Source organism: Bos javanicus, chromosome 12 (assembly GCF_032452875.1).
Source record: "Bos javanicus breed banteng chromosome 12, ARS-OSU_banteng_1.0, whole genome shotgun sequence".
In the NCBI taxonomy this organism is placed as follows: Eukaryota; Metazoa; Chordata; class Mammalia; order Artiodactyla; family Bovidae; genus Bos; species Bos javanicus.
In genome coordinates, this window is record NC_083879.1 from 53,415,863 (window position 1) to 53,429,757 (window position 13,895).

Below are 13,895 nucleotides of genomic sequence, written 5' to 3' on the forward strand. Positions count from 1 at the left end.
CAGGTTTTGGAGACAGCAAACTAAATGATAAACTACTCACAGGTGTTAGAAGGTTTGGAAAGGTCTTCTGGGCATGGTTTCAGCAAGGACACATCACTCTATATGAGGATGCGTAGGAAGAAATGACCTAGAAAGTAGGGTTTGAGCTGTGTCTTTGGAGGGGCTTTTGCCAAATGAGGAATGATGGACCTGACTTAAAAAAGAAAATCATATACAAGAGTGAACCCTGGAAAATGCTCATCTTGCAAAAGAAACTAGTAAATTTGTTCCCCATTTCTTGTTGTATGTCCTTTATCAAGGAAAATGATAAGTAGATGGGAAGCTGTTGATATAAAGGAAATGAAATTGACAATTATTGGAGATATTGCACTTGTTTCTTAGTCCCCCAGATCTGCAAGAGGATGAGAAGTCTTGGGTTCTCCTGTTGGATATTCTGCAGGTAAAGCTGTGTGTCTGGAGAGAAGTTGTAGAAGGTAATCTGAGAGGAAAGCAGAGGAAGGAAGGAGAAAACATTTAGTAAAGGACACCTTCCTATTGGGCATCCCTGGTGGTTCAGATGGTAAAGAATCTGCCTGCAACGTAGGAGACCTGGGTCCGATCCATGGGTCAGGAAGATCCCCTGAAGAAGGGAATGGTTATCTGCTCCAGTATTGTAGCTTGGAGAGTCAGACCCGATGGAGTGACTAACACCTTCATTTCTTTCATCTTTCTACCAGACTCAGGAGAACCTGGGCTCTAATGGAGCCCTCTGCCCTTTAAGTGATGGTGCAGGAAGCCTTCTCCAGCTGTTTCATTTCCACTGGTGTGTGTGTGTACCCACTCTGTTGCTCAGTCACTCATTGTGACCTCATGGACTGTAGCCTACCAGGCTCCTCTGTCCATGGAATTTTCCAGGCAAGAATCCTGGGGTGGGTTGCCATTTCCTATTCCAGGGGATCTTCCTGACCCAAGGGATGGAACCAGATCTTTTGTGTCTCCTCCATTGGCAGTTGGATTTTGCGTCAGACTTACATATTGTTGAGAAGTAGACTGAAGCCTAGTGAGGCTGAGTGATTTGCTCAAAATCATCTGTCAGAGAGCTTGTGACTGGAGGTGATTGATTCATGGGGCTGTAGTATTGTTTTTTCTTTTTTTGTTGTTTGTTTTTAATTATAATATAATTGCTTTACAATGTGGTGTGAGTTTCTGCTGTACAATGGGGTGACTCAGCTATGTATGTATACATGTACCCGCTCCCTCATGTACCTCCCTCCTGTGCCTCCTCCTCCCCCCACCCCCACTCCCGCAACCCCTTACCACCATTCCACCTCTCTTGGTCATCACAGAGCACCAGGCTGAGCTCCCTGTGCTTAGAGAGCAGGTTCTCACAAGCTATCTATTTTACACACGGGAGTGTGTATACTGTTTTCATTATATCTTTCAATCAAATCTCAGCTCAAGGTATGAAATGATGTTATATGTGAGCGGTTTCTCTGACAGTTGGTAATAGCTGTTTCTTACCATCAAAGCCAGTATCCCACACTAAAGGACAAAACTAGACTTAATGATTGCTGGAAACGGGAGACTACTTGGTTCTCCATTAAACATTTTGCTAAAGACTAAAAATTCATTAATATCACTTCCCTATTTTAATGAGGTGTCTAGATTTTAAAATAGGAAATTTATCAAACTTTTCAAAATTGTTGATTGGTTCTCCATGAAATATTTTGCTGAAGAATAAATACAACCATTTTTAGTTCTCTATTTTAATGAGATTTCTAAATTTTTAAAATAAACATTTCACCATTTGGCAAAATGTTATATAAATTGATTGGTAAATCTGCAGTGAATTTATTTAGGAAAAAAAAGTTATTTTTCTACTTTAAGCATTTTGCTGATTTTACAAATGCATTGGAGTTAAATTTATAATTTCCTCCAATCTGTAATTTAGTTGGTGTAGTAATTTGTAGCTGGTGATTTTTCAGTATTTTCTTGACAAGTGTTATTCATATGAAAATGATAGTTTTACTGATGTAGTATAATTTTCCATCAGATGATTTATAAACATATGTGTATACAATGTGTAGACTCCTTATATTTTAAATATTTATGGTATAAATTAGAATTAAGGTAGTTTTCTTCTTTCTCTTAATTAAAAACATGTCAATATTTAAAAGAAAATACAGTAATTGTGGGATAGAGACAATTGTGGGATAGAGACCAGATTCATTACATTTTCTGTGCTGCTCTTAAGGGGTTTTCCATCCTTCTCACCTGCCCCCTTGTCTTTTGTTCAGAGTAATGTATTCTACATTAGTATCCTTTTCAGGCCCTCCCGTGCACTGACTGCCAAAATTACAAGATTAGGTACAATGGGTTTATGTTGTGGACGTCCGTCCACCAGGGACCTAACAAGCTGAGATTGTCAACTTGGACTTAAACCAATGGCCTCAAGCTAAAAGGTAAGTGAAATTTCAGCTGCACTGTAGAACACTTGCAAGCGTGTCTTCATTAAACCAATGATGTTCTCCGAAAGAGAGTTATTTCCAGTCAAAAATACAATTTGGCTCCACTAACAGATGATGTTAAAAAAAAAAAAAAAAACATTTAATAAACAAAAAAAGGCTGAGCCAGATGTCAAGAGGCAGAATGTACCTTGGCACCTTCTGCACCTAGAGATAATCTTCATAAGAAGTGGAGCTTTGTGTGACATCATGTCAGCGACCTCTCGGAAGGATCCTACTTTCTCAATGATAACTAGTCGGGCAGAAGTGTCACTAGTATGATGTCTACTGGGTTTCCATCCTCCCTTCTCTTCTCAAGGACACTTTTGATTTGTTTGGAGCCAGAAAGGAAATACATCTTTCTCTACTCTGTCTAGTGTTTGATTCACTGCAAAGACAGCTGAGGGGATCTTTACTGTAAGTTACTCCTTGTGATTGGATTTGATGTTTCACTTAAAACCATATTTATTCACTTTTCACACATTAGAAAATTCATAGAATGTTCTGGACTGTTGTGGGGACAGCCACCTGTTCATAGTCATTTCAAAATTTACTGTTTGAATACTGAGGCACAAGCTGTAGAGGAAAGCAATTTCAGATGAAAATTGTCTCCTTTTAGATCAAAATACTCCTAGTAAGCATTCTAGGACTATAACTGGATTCACTTTATTAAGGTGGATTTTTAGGCAATATGAAACGCAAGAATATTAGTGGTGAATATTTTGGGTCACTTGAAAATGAGAACATGCAAATCTAAATGTGAGTGAAACTCTGAAATCTGGAAATAAAATATTAGTCAATTAGCCATACTTACTGGAGATATCTTCCAAAGTTAAGATTTTCAGATTAAACAAAAAACTGTTAAACATAAGGCAATCTCTGATTTTATTATGTTATCTGCTGCATATGCTTTGGGGAATTCAGTTTTGCAGATGACATGAACACAGGGGCTTCTCTTGGCATTTGCTCATTTAATGCTTGCTAACTTATTTTATCTGCTTATTTATTTAAAAGAAAGAAAGAAAAAGGAAGAAGGAGAGTAGGAGGGATGAAGAACTCTTATGAGCCAGGCTGTGCACTAATTTAAACACAAATTCTGTCTTCTATAAACTTAAAGTTTATAGGGAAGACTTGTGTAAACAAAAAATTGTGAGGGTATTAAGTCCAGTTGTAACACGGTTTGGTGCAAAGGGAGTAGAGAAGTGAGACTATTTACTCTGTCCAGATAACAGAAGATTCACACAGAAGATGACCCTAAACAGAGCCTGCAATGATGAAGCGGTGGTTTACAAAATATGTAGGTGGTACCCTCAAGAGACAAAATAATATTAAATAAATAAAAAAGATGGGGCTGAAGTTGTCAACAACAAAAACAAAAATCTTCTCTAACCCCTGTATTCATCTCACCTTGCAGATGTAACTGTTTATGTCTGTCTTTAAGTATTTCTCTATTGCCATATTCTTTTTATATATTCATTTAGTACTGACCCTGCCCTGACCCCTATGTAGGAGGAGAGATATTACCAATGCCTTTCTTTCTTCTCTTACTCCACCTACATCCCCACATTCTTAGTTTTGTCAGACATACATTTCCCTCTTATGTCAAGTTGGATAATATTTCAATATCGTTCTGGGAGCATAATGAAGTCTCCTTCAACTGGTCTAGGTTGTTGTTGTTAGTCACTTGATCATGTTTGACCCTTTGAAACCCCATGGACTGTAGCCTGCCAAGTTCCTCTGTCCATGAAATTCTCCAGGCAAGAACACTGGAGTGGGTAGCCATTCCCTTCTCCAGGGGATCTCCCCGACCCAAGGCTTCCCTGGTGGCTCATCAGGTAAAGAATCCACCTGTAACGAATGAGACACAGGAGATGCGGGTTCAATCCCTGGGTGGGGAAGATCCCCTCGAGCGTGAACTGGCAACCCACTCCCGTATTCTTGCCTGGAGAATCCCATGGACAGAGGAGCCCGGCGGGCTACAGTCCACAGGGTCACAGGACTGAAGACAGAGGACACATGTGAGCACATCATCAGGATTAAGTTAAATATTGTTCACGTCTAAGCCAAATGGTGAGCACTGATTTCAGGACACCCCTGGCCGCTCTAAGGGAAGGATGGTTCTGTGCGTTTCCTTATGCCTCATGGATTGCTTTGTATCATGGCGTTGTCTTAGTTTACTTCTAATATGAGCTATGACATCTCCTCTGGAGTATTTTATTCTTGCAGTTTCTAATCATATATTTTTTTCACACTATTACCCAAATCTTTATTCTCTTTTGTAAGATACACATTCTGTTTGCCCTAACAGTTTCTTGGGAATCACTGTCAAGGCTTTCACATGACCTGAATATGGCTTTCCAAGCTTGATGCACAATTGTTATCCTGGGTTTGTTTGTTTGCTTGTTTTTTCCCCTGTATATGCTGAGTTAGTTCTGCTGTTTACCAAACCTTGTTATTTGTCTTTTTGTGTTTTTTCTGGAGTATATATCAAGTGATGATTTCAGAAAGGGCAATTGGAAGGTGACTATCCTGATTCTGTATTTGTCTGAATATGCTTTGCTTGTCCTTCACACCAATTCACACTTCAGACATAAATTTTGTATTAACTTGTAATGTAACAAGTGACAAAACCTGGCCTAAAACAACATGAATTTATTTATCTTACAGTTTTGTAGGTCAGAAGTCTGAAACAGTTCTCATTGCACTAAAATCAAGGTGTTGGCCAGGCTAGGTTCCATTCTGTAGACTCTACTGGAGAATTTGTTTCCTGATCATTTAGGTTGTTGGCAGAAATCAGTTTCTGTGCATTTAGGACCAAGGTCTCCATTTTCTTGCTGGTTGTTAGTAAACGGAGGGCCATTCCTAGTTTCCAGAAACCACTGCATTCCTGTCGGCTCTTGGCCCCCTGGTTCCATCTTTAAAGGCAGCAGTGGTGGGCTGCATGTCATGTCACATCTCTCTGATCTTTCTTCTATGACATCTGCCTCTGACTCAGCCAGAGAAAATGGTCTTCTAAAAAAGTGGAACCTTTTTACCCTTTGTCCTGTATGGACATTCCAGGATAATCCTCCCCATTTCAAGGTCCATGAATGTAAGCACATCTACAAAGACCCCTTTGCTCTGTAAAGTAATATATTCACAGGTTTTGGAGATTAGCTTGTGAACATCTTTAGGGGCCACTGTTTTGCCTAGGTTTAGAAGCAGCAGCCCTTAGAAATTTAAAGACACTGCTCTTTTTCCTTCCATAGTTGAGTGTTATTGATAGAGAATTTCATGTTGATTTTCTTTTTATTCCCCTGCTGGTAATTTCTTATCTCTCTGGAAGATGTAGGAGTCTATCCTCATGCTTGTCATTCTAACATCCTCAGTATCTAGTTGTGGTCTTTTTTTTTTTTTAAGTTTCTCCTTTTGGTCATCAGAAGGTCCCAGCAGTTAGACTTCTCAGGTCTTTCTTTATGTCAGGGTATTTTTTTTTTCCAGCAGTATTTTTGTGTAGAATTTTTTGAATGAGTGATCATTCTACTTTTCATATCCAGAATTAGGTCTTAGTAACTATTGCACTTAGTAAATATTGATGTGATTGAGAAATGTTTAAGTTGGGCATATAGATTTGGCTGTCAGGAGCATAAAGAAACAGAATGTGAATATATTATGAAGAGATAAAAACCCAAGGAAGAAACCAAGAACACTTCAATTTAAGGTTAAACAGAGGAAAGGGAAGAAAGGGCCAGTTATCTTGTGAAAGGGCAACATTAAACAGGAAATTGATTCTGGTGGAATTCTGTCCCCACAAATACCCAGTTCTCCCTTTGAGTTTTAGAATTATACTTCATTTTTAAGAAATATATACTTTTCCCTGATCTGATAAAAGGAATTTTTTAAGATTGCATAGTTTGCAACTGCTCTGTAAACTATAAAGTGCCAGAATGTTAATGTGATTGCTATTATCTCAGATGCTTTCATTCTTTCTATAGATAATAACGTTTCTGTTTTTTAACATTATTGAGGAATAATAGACAAATACAACTGTATTCATTTAAAGTGTACTGTGATGATGTGATACAAATACACATTGTGGAACGATTATCACAATCATGATAATTAACACACCCAACACCTCACATAGTTAACTTGTGTTTGTGTTTTGATGTGCATGTGTGTGTTGAGGATGCTTAAGATCTACTCTCTTAGCAACTTTCAAGTCTACACTATCATATTATTAACTATAGTCACCACTCTGTTCCTTAGAACCAGTATTTCTTATGAGTCAAATTAAGCCTCAATTATCCCAGGTCTTTTTTTTTTTTTCTCCCTACTTTCACTTGCCTTAGTACTTTGGTTACATCATATCTTAAATATTTACTATGTACCCTATCAATAAGATTTATACAAGGTCCTGCGGCTGCTGCTGCCAAGTCACTTCAGTCGTGTCGACTCTGTGCAACCCCATGGATGGCAGACCACCAGGCACCCCGTCCCTGGGATTCTCCAGGCAAGAACACTGGAGTGGGTTGCCATTCCCTTCTCCAATGCATGAAAGTGAAAAGTGAAAGTGAAGTCACTCAGTCGTGTCCGACTCTAGTGACCCCATGGACTGCAGCCTACCAGGCTCCTCCATCCATGGGATTTTCTAGGGAAAAGTACTGGAGTGGGGTGCCACTGCCTTCTCCATACAAGATCCTAGGAAGGTGATATTTGAAACTGAGATTCCAAGTCCAAAAAGGAAAAAAAAATTTGAGATAATTGTTGCCTGTTTGAAAACGTTGAAGGAGAAAAAAATTTACTTAAAAATACTCTTCATTTCGATGCCACCTGAGCATGGATAATCATTGCTGCTCAGTATGGTGGAGACATAACAAGTGTTCAGCCCTCTCCCTACAGGACAGTGGTAAACAGTCCCTACCGTTTCAACAGATGAATATTTTTGCAACACTGGCCCCAAATAACTACTTTTATCCAGAGTCAGTCTTCTTGTTCTGGTGATTACAATAGCAAGGTAGAGAAAATAACTAGGGGCTGCTGTACAAACTAACATTGTAATGAAGATCTAAATTTGCTCATTATCCCTTGAAATAGCAGTTAGAAGGTACAGGGGGGCGTGATATTGCTGTTCTTTTGCGTACTCTGCAAGGAGAAGGAAGCAATTTGAATAAAATATCTGACATAAACTGTCGAGAATTTGTCAGAAGTATGTTTGTGGTCTCTGCAGGAAGTCTGTGAGGAGAGCTGAAGGCCTGTAATGATGAAGAAATCTTTGCCCCAGTCTCCGATACATGGTGGGAGCACATCTTTTCTAGAACTCTGCCTGTATCTTGCATACCCTAAGGGGCCACTCCTGCCCATCCTAAGCCTAGCCAGCGAGCTCAAAACCAAAAGATTCCTCTGAAGGGGTTATTTAAGATGTGGTGAATTTTCCTATATGACTCATAAATACTTTGTACCCAGATTTGGTGATCTGTGTAATCTATGCCTGAACCAATCGTTTATTTTCAAGTATATTTATAGTCTCCACTCACCAAAAAGAACTGAAAAATATAAAGCTGCCTCTAAAGAGAATCATACAAATGGCTTACTATTTTCAAGGCTACATTTTAAATAAGCAGCATTCACTCTTGCATTAAGTTACTCTGAAATTTAAAATCCAGTGGAATAGTGAGTCTTAGTTGCTCAGTCATGTCTGACTCTTTGTGACCCCGTGGACTGTAGCCTGCCAGGCTCCTCTATCCATGGAATTCTCCAGACAAAAATACTGGAGTGGGTTGCTATTCCCTTCTTCAGGTTTCTTCCCAACCTAAAGACCAAACTCGGGTCTCCTCCATTGCAGGTAGATTCTTTACCATCTGAGCCACTAGGGACCTCCCCCATCCCATTCCCAGAGAAGTACGTGTATGTTAAAAGTTTATTGTGATTTTTTAAACTTAAAAATTTTAAAGATTTGGTTAAAATAACTTTTTAAAGAACTATTCAAATTTATTTAAAATTATCTCATGGTCTTAAGGTCACGAGTTGAAATATCTACACAAACAATCCAAAAGAAGTTGCATCTGATTTAAATAAAAGGAGGGAAAGAGGAGTGGTTACAACATAACATGCCTTAACATGCGATAAAATAAATATATCTTTCACCACTCTGAAGCAGGAAGTGAGATACGAATTTGAAGTTCCTTCATGAAGAGTAGCTATTCTGTTTCCTTGAGACTTAAAACTTTGCCCCAGGCGGGTTCTTTACCACTAGCGCCACCTGAGAAAAGGCAGTTAAGAATATGGGAATTATGGGGAACTTTTGAACATGATCTGGTGACCTGAAAGTAAAGAGTTCTCTGAAATGAACCAACAACCTCTGATAAGAAAGCTTTCCCAAGATCTCCAGACCAGACCTGTTGGAGTTTTGTCGTCAGGTCCTTGACAATGACTTAACAATTCAGATGATTCCAATTTCTTTGATCTTGAGAGTACATGAACCTTAGATGAAGACCCCCTGGGTATGCTCCCTCTTGCCCTTTGTTACTCAAATGTGACCTCTGCAGCCTTGGTCTTTCTTGACCATGTGAAGACACAGAATAGGCAGATATCTATAAAACAGGAAGACTTCCCTCAGCAGACCCTGACCCTGACAGCACCCTGATCTTGGGATTCCAGCTGCCAGAACTGTGAAAAATTAATTTCTAGTGATTAACTACCCAGCGGTGGCTCAGATGGTAAAGAATCTGCCTGCCATGTGGGAAACCCAGGTTCAATCCCTGGATCAGGAAGATTCCCCTGGAGAAGGAAATGGCAACCCACCCTTGTCTTCTTACTTGGAGAATCCCGTGGACAGAGGAGCCTGGTGGGCTACAGCCCATGGTGTTGCGAAGAGTAGGACACGAGTGAACGACTAACATTTTCACTTTCACTAGTGTTTTGTGATGGCAGCCTGAACTAAGACAGTGAGGAAACAAAAAGGGGTTTGGCTCATCCACCGTTGGTGGAATGGGCTCCTTACAAGTCTAATGAGCGCTCTTCCACGGCACAGCAGCTCCTTCAGCAAGTGCTGACCAGGCACCTGCTTGAACCTCGGTTGAATCCCCATGATATAGATTTGATGGTCTGCACTGCCTTGGGATCTAGGCAGTTCAGTAAAGGTACCAGTTTATCCTAGAAGTAAATCAAGAGGAAGATAGATTACTATCATATGTGTGTATGTGTGTGTGTTTACTCTATTGAACATTTTAATAGTGTTGAGGGAGGGGGATGAATATCTTTGACAGTATATTTCCAATTCCTAATAACCTGAGTGCATTTTTCCATATTTTCAGAGTAGTTGTCTCTTTTCTGAAAAGTTTTCCATATATTACTATGATAGTCTGGTGCCAAATTAGCATTTAAGGGGGTAAATTTAGCAGAGTATAGTTAGGGACCTCCCTGATGGTCCAGTGGTTAAGAATCCCCCTTCCAATGCAGGGGATATGGGTTCGATCCCTGATCTGGGAACTAAGATCCCAAATGCTGTGGAGCAGGTAGGCTCATGCACTGTAACTAGAGAAGCCCGTGTGCCAAAACTCGAGAAAGCCCACACATAGCAACCTGTGCAGCCAAAAACTTGAAAAGAAAAAAAAAAAGGGTATGGTTATGTCTCCCCCAGATTCTGTCTGTAAATCATATCGCCAAGTGACGTGTGGGACCCATTGCTTCCACAGCTAAGGAGGATCTGCCTTTCCAGCCTAGATGCTGTATGGCTGACAAACAGGGAAATATCGCACAGGGATAGCTATGCATGGAAGGTCCGCAGCAAAAGACATAAAATAAGTTTGTCTTCTTTTAATCCCTATATAAATAATATAAATGATTATAACACAATACCATAGCTAAACAACACCACGTATAGCAAGGCAAAAGGCATAGAGCGCATAGCTTTTGAATACTCATCTCTTTTGAATAGGCCTGGCTCTGTTCTCTATTTATTTAAAACCCAAGTCTCATGGTTTCAGTGTTACTGTAAAGATTCCAAAGAATCTGCTTACTACAGCCCTCTCTTTGTTGTTGTTTTAGTTACTAAGTCGTGTCTGATTCTTTTGCAACTCCATGGACTCCTCTGTCCATTAGATTCTCCAGGCAAGAATATTGAAGTGGGTTTCCATTTCCTTCTCCAGGGGATCTTCCTGACTCACGGATTGAAACCATGTCTCCCTCATTGACAGGTGGATTCTTTACCACTGAGCCACCAGGGCAGCCCAATACTCCTCTCTTAATCTTAAACTATTGATACAATATAGTCTACAACTGCTCAAGAAGTGGGCATCCTTTGTATTTATACCATCTAAACAATCAATCTCAGGCTTCCCAGGTGACTCGGTGGTAAAGAAACCGCCTGCCAATGCAGGACCCAGAGGAAACATGGGTTTGATCCCTGGGTCGGGAAGATCCCCTGAAGGAGGAAACGGCAACCCACTCCAGTATTCTTGCTGGAAGAATCCCAGGGTCCATAGTGTCTCAGAAGAGTCTAACTCAACTGAGTGCCAGAGCATGCACCAAACAATTAACCTCATGGTCTAGCAAAACCTGAAGTGAGACAGTTCACACAGGATGAACTTCAATCCAGCTGTTTGCAGAGTGTGCAAAACCATGTCTGATACACACACACACATAAACAGCCTTCGGAATAAAATAACACAGGCCATTTAGTCTTATTGTCTTGCTGCTTGAATTATGAAATCATGTGTGATTAAGCCTAGTTTTGAAAGTGTTCAGTGGAAGCCTATTTTTGGGGTCTCTGACAATGGGACCATTTAGCTGCTGACCACGGCTCAACTCATGGAGCTTTGGAGCTGTTCAGCACCAATCCCTTCTTATTCTATGGCAGACACTGAAGATGCCACTGTGCCACACGTTTCCAATTAATCCCCTGCCAGGCTCTCTGACTGAATTACACTATCACTGATATGTTTTAAAGGCTTAACTAATTTGAAGCATAGTCATAGGTTAAACACTGTTGAGTCCTCAAACACGAAATATATGTTTAACATAAACAGATCATTTTGCAGATACTAACATGGCTAATGGGGCGCTAACATAAGGGGAGGTAAATACCTTTGTCTTATTTTGTTCTTATACCCAAAACATTATAGCACCCATTCTTTTAATAGTAAAATTAAGGTACAAGGAGAATTCTCCATTTATTACAGTATAGACAAACAATCTGAATAATTCAGGCTGTGTTTACAGAGCCCAAAGTGAGGTTCAGATTTCATAAATATTCATGATTAGTGTGGGTAAGCCATCCAGATAATTCAGAAGCCGTCCTATCCCTGAATGGTCCAATTTGCTAGTAGAGAGGAAGCCAATTTGCCAGATAATTATGATGTCTCTACTTTACTGCTAAGTATGGAACCAAAGAGGAGAAAATACCTCTTTGGTTTTTATCTTAATTCAGATGGTTGTTTCAATCTGATTATGTGAAATTAGGTGGATTTAGTCAAAACAGAGATTATTCAAATTCCTGGCCTCTGCTTAAACATGGTGTTTCTCTTTGCCTCCATTTTTGTATTCTCCCTTTCTGCCTTTGGTATGGACAGTGTGCAAGAGAAATCGGCACTTAGGAAAGTTAATTTCCTGTGATTTTATCCAATTAGGTTATTGAGCACCTGGTGATACTGTTACACAGAAGGCAGGGACACTCTCTACTTGGGGAAATTGAATGGTTTTCTTTACGAGGACATTCCCCCGAAATAGGTCAACTTTTAATTATAAGAAGCTTTGGCTACCTGATGCAAAGAGCAGGCTGATTGGAAAAGACCCTGATGCTGAAAAAGGAAGAGGAGAAGGGGGCAACAGAGGATGAAATTATTTGATGGTATCTCTGACTCAATGGACATGAGTTTGAGCAAATTCAGGGAGATTGTAAAGGACAGGGAAGCCTGGAGTGCTGCAGTCCATGGGGTCACAAAGAGACACAACTTAGCAACTGAACTGAACTGAACTGAGAAGGAGGTAACAGAATGGCATTCAAGATTTAGGCCACCATTTTATTTTATTTATTTACTTTTTAATTGTACCAATTTTTATTTCAATTCACTTCTATAATAGGTAGTATTTTTTTTAGTAATCAAATTTGACAACCAAGAAAATTATGCTACAAAACAAGTAAATAGAGCACCACCTCTTAATTCCAAATATACTGCCTCTATTTTCCACTGGGAATTGCTCTTAGCTATGAAGTATATTCGGAGAAGGCAATGGCACCCCACTCCAGTACTCTTGCCTGGAAAATCCCATGGACAGAGGAGCCTGGTAGGCTGCAGTCCATGGGGTCGCTAAGAGTCGGACATGACTGAGCGACTTCACTTTTACTCTTTACTTGCATGCATTGGAGAAGGAAATGGCAACCCACTCCAGTGTTCTTGCTTGGAGAATCCCAGGGATGGGGGAGCCTGGTGGGCTGCTGTCTATGGCATCACATAGAGTTGGACACAACTGAAGCGACTTAGCAGCAGTAGCAGCATGAAGTATATTGGGCTTCCCTGGTAGCTCAGGTGGTAAAGAATCCACTTGCAGGACAAGAGACCCTGGTTCGACTCCTGGATTGGGAGGACCCCCTGGCATGGGATAGACTACCCACTCCAGTATTCTCAGGCTTCCCTGGTGGCTCAGACGATAAAAAAATCTGCCAGCAATGAAGAAGACCTGGGCTTAATCCCTGGGCTGGGAAGATCCCCTGGAGGAGGGCATGGCCACCCACTCCAACTACTGCCAACTACTACCTGGAGAATCCTCATGGACAGAGAAGCCAGTCCATGCGGTCTCAAAGAGCCGGACATGACTAAATGACCAAGCTTAGCATAGCACAGCATGAAGGATATTATCAAGATCCTGTAGGCCACCATTTTAAAATCTTTGTCCTTCTACTTATCTCTATTACTGCTTCTTTTAATAAATCTGTTAAGTAGCTAGAAAGAGAAAGTAGCTATACAAGAGAAAAAACTGATGCGAAATTATTGGTGGAAAACAGCAGGAAGGAAATTGTTTAATATGACAATGAAAAGAACTGCAAAAGCAGTTCTCAGAGTCAGACCCTGTGTTGTGTTTTGAACACGTCAGTGAATGTTGTTCTCAGGTGGAAACTTGACTTTCCAGAAACTGTCAGTTTTGCAGAGCTTTCCTTCCAAAGCTTTGAGTTTCACAAGCAACTCCTCTGTTTTATCTAGTGTCTATCAAGAAGCTGTTGCCACAATAGCATAGAGCTAGGCAGTCTGACATATTACGGTGGGTCAGAGCTTTCAAAACACTCCTCCTTCTAAGGAGGCAAAAAAGTTGGCAGAAATGCAGGGACAGCATCAGGCCGCTCTGTCTGCTTCCACAGAAGGTGACAAAACTCTGCCATTTTCATCCACGAGAAAGTCTGGTTGAGCCTTCAATACCCATTTTTTTGCCAGAAGA

General features: G+C 40.3%; 1 long non-coding RNA gene across 1 annotated transcript in view; it reads left to right on the forward strand.

The window, feature by feature from the left end:
• Window positions 1-902: 902 nt before the first annotated feature.
• The window catches only part of LOC133258496 (uncharacterized), a 40,428-nt gene continuing 27,435 nt past the window's right edge, over window positions 903-13,895 (forward strand). The window contains exons 1-2 of the long non-coding RNA XR_009740050.1: window positions 903-1,092; window positions 2,309-2,441. This is a non-coding gene — a long non-coding RNA (uncharacterized LOC133258496). The remainder of the gene's footprint in view (window positions 1,093-2,308; window positions 2,442-13,895) is intronic.